Below are 3,160 nucleotides of genomic sequence, written 5' to 3'. Positions count from 1 at the left end.
ATCGCCCCCCCTTAAAAGGAAAGAAAACCCAATTGTAAATACTATTGGAATGGAAAGTTTTGGCTTTGGGGGAAGAAAATAATACACCCAACAAGGGTCAAGGCCCCATTTTTAAAAAGTGGGTTTAAAGCTCACCGTGTAAACTGTAAAGGACGAGTGGGGTTTAAGCTTTAACTTCGATGTTTACGCATCTATTTCTCTCTTTTTTTTTCTCATGTAACTGTAACGATACCGAAGTTTTGAACTTTGAATTGCATAGAGAAGCGAATAATCTTTGTGTAACTGATGAGGCGTAGGTGCTACTCGAGCTTATGTCTTCATACTGTTTTGTTGTTTTTTAGCAGGAAAAAATGGAAGAGGGAACCACGTGCAGGCATCGCCTTGTCTGTGATTCTCATTTGGGTATGGGTGGTTGACACGATGAGTGGCGTTGCTTCATCTTCCTCCTCCATTAAACACCCAATGGAAGGTGATTACTAGTACTACCCTTCTCTATTGAAGATTTAACTAATTGAGAATCTGTAGAATAGAAAGAGATAAAGTAGAGGAGAGAAGGGAGTCGGTACTCTGTAAAGAAATTTATTATGTTTCCATTCTGGTCCAGTCTATAAAAGAAAGGTAGGTGATGTTATATATAATCCAAGTCAACTATGTCAGTATTCTCTCCTCTCTTCTCATGGTATATCAGTGGTTCAGCTATCAATATCTTCCTTGCATTTAGAAATATAATGTCTCCATCAATTACAACTTGATTATCAATCATTTAACTGTGTATTGCTCTTCTCTCTCCCTCTTTTTTTTGGTTTTTTGGTAGAAACAAAATCTATTGAAAGGAACGGATTACACTCCTGGTCTCTAAAATATAATCAATAGATACACAGGGATCGGAGTTGGGCCAAACTATCCTATCCGTTAGGGATAGGGCCCTCCTAGCAAGGGAATTTGCAATAGTATTGACATCCCTTTAAATAAAACGAAAAGAAACATTGTCAAGATAGGAGACCAAGTATTTAATATCAGTGATTATATTGCTCCTCTTTCACCCCAAAAAACAATGTATTGCTCCTTTGTGTGTAAGCAATGCATTCAGTGTTGGGGTTGTGAAAACAACCTTCTTTTTGCAATGTGAGCAACACACGAAACCGATATGTGCAAGATCAACAAGAACAAACGACAAAAGAAAAGAAAAAGGAAACAATCACACGAGAGACAAGAGATTTACGTGGTTCGACAATACCGCCTACATCCATAGAGTGATCGATCTTCCACTAAGAACAAGAGAAGAAAAACAATAGTACAATCCTTGGAATTTGATACCCAAACCCAAGTCCCTTGTACACTCTTTCTCTCTTCCCTCTTCTCCCTTGAACACTCACTCACCTCCTCTTTCTCACTTCACACTTTTTCCCTTGGTGTCTCTACACCTCTATCTCTTCATTTTATTTTTCTTGGTATTTTTCCCTCCTTAGAGAAAACCCACTAATTCTCTCTTCTCTAACTTGTTGGAGAATATTTGACTTTCTCTCTCCTTAGAGAAAGCCCACTCACACTTCTTCCGAAGAGACTCTTGGAAGACTCCACCAAACATAATATCTTCAACCATCAAAATCACTTTCACTTTCTTGGAAGTTTCAACATTGTTGAAGACTCAACTCCTCCATTTACAAAAGACTCCACCTTTTGAAAACTTCACCTTCTTGAAAACTCCAACACTTGAAGAATCTTTACTTCACATTCAAATGGATGACCAATACTAGACCATTGAACCAACTCATCAACCGGTCTAGATAAAAGTCAACCAAAAAATCCCAACAAACTCCAACTTTGCTTTTATCATAGCCACCTGGAGATTTGTTGAACATAAACTCACTTCTCAATATTAAAAACAAAAGAAACTTTGCACATGTTCCTTCCAACTTGCGTACTCTGTTTCCAATCACTCATTGGGGTCATTGGAGTACCGTCAACCATTGTACTTCCCAACAATCAATACAACCCTTTATATTCTTCATCTTTTATCATGACTAGACTTCCACGTGAGACCTCCATTGCTCCACTTACAAATGAAGTCTTAAAACCCTTGGAGTCCAATCGACTAATTGAAATTAGATTTCTGCGCATTTTTGGAACATACTTAACATCACCAAGAGTGTGAACTATTCCATCAAACATTTTTATTTTCACCATTCCCACACCCTTGATATCACAAGTAGCACCACCACCAAGTGACACACTTCCTTTGGTCACTTGGAATTTATCAAATAATTCCTTCTTGGGGAGCAAACATGAAAAGAACTTCCAGAATCTAAAATCCTCTCATCACAAGAAATGATATTCATACCTTTGGAAGAATGTGTATTCTTCTTTCCTTGTTTTAGGCACTCCCTCTTCATGTGCCCAAATTTCCTGCACTTGTAGCAACGCATATGCATCTTGTTCACCTTCGTTCTCGAATCGTGCTTGCCACCAATTGTGACAAGGATCTAATCACTATTAAAATAGGAACAAGTTTCAGTCACACTTGTTTGATTCATATCATCCATGAGTCCTCTCCTCCTTTACTTTCTCTGCCAAATATTTTTTTTCTCTCCGGACAATCCCTTTTTATGTGTCCTACCTTGTCACACCAAAAACATATAATCTCGTCAGTATTTTTACCTCTTGACATGGACCGCGGGTATCCTTTTCTTGCAAATCTTCTATCATTATTCATTCCCCTTTGTTGGATCCCATCACCATTCATCGTCAGTGCTTGTGATTCTGAATCATTATTGGGCCTCTTGAACGTCTCTGTATCCAGAAGAGCTGTAGTAACTTCATCAATCTTTAATGTATCCTTTCCAACAAAAAGTGTAGTGACAAGAGTATCATAAACAATTAAAAGAGAAGACAATAGAAGTAAGGCATTGTCCTCCTCTTCTATTTTCAGATCTAAACTCATCAACTAAGTGACAATCTTGTTAAACTCATTGATATGATCAACAATATTTGATCCATCCTCCATTCTCAGTTAATACAATTTCTTCTTAAGAAACAACTTATTTGTGAGGGACTTCAACATATACCTTTGCTCTAAATCTTTTCACAACTTAGTAGCAAAGGTTTCATTCAAAACACTATACTTTATCTCATTTGTAAGACACAAGCGAATGGTGCTTAT

The sequence above is a fragment of the Telopea speciosissima genome, chromosome 9 (genome assembly GCF_018873765.1).
Source record: "Telopea speciosissima isolate NSW1024214 ecotype Mountain lineage chromosome 9, Tspe_v1, whole genome shotgun sequence".
Taxonomy (NCBI): Eukaryota; Viridiplantae; Streptophyta; class Magnoliopsida; order Proteales; family Proteaceae; genus Telopea; species Telopea speciosissima.
The sequence above is the reverse complement of the archived record's forward strand: the minus strand, read 5'-3'. Positions refer to the sequence as shown.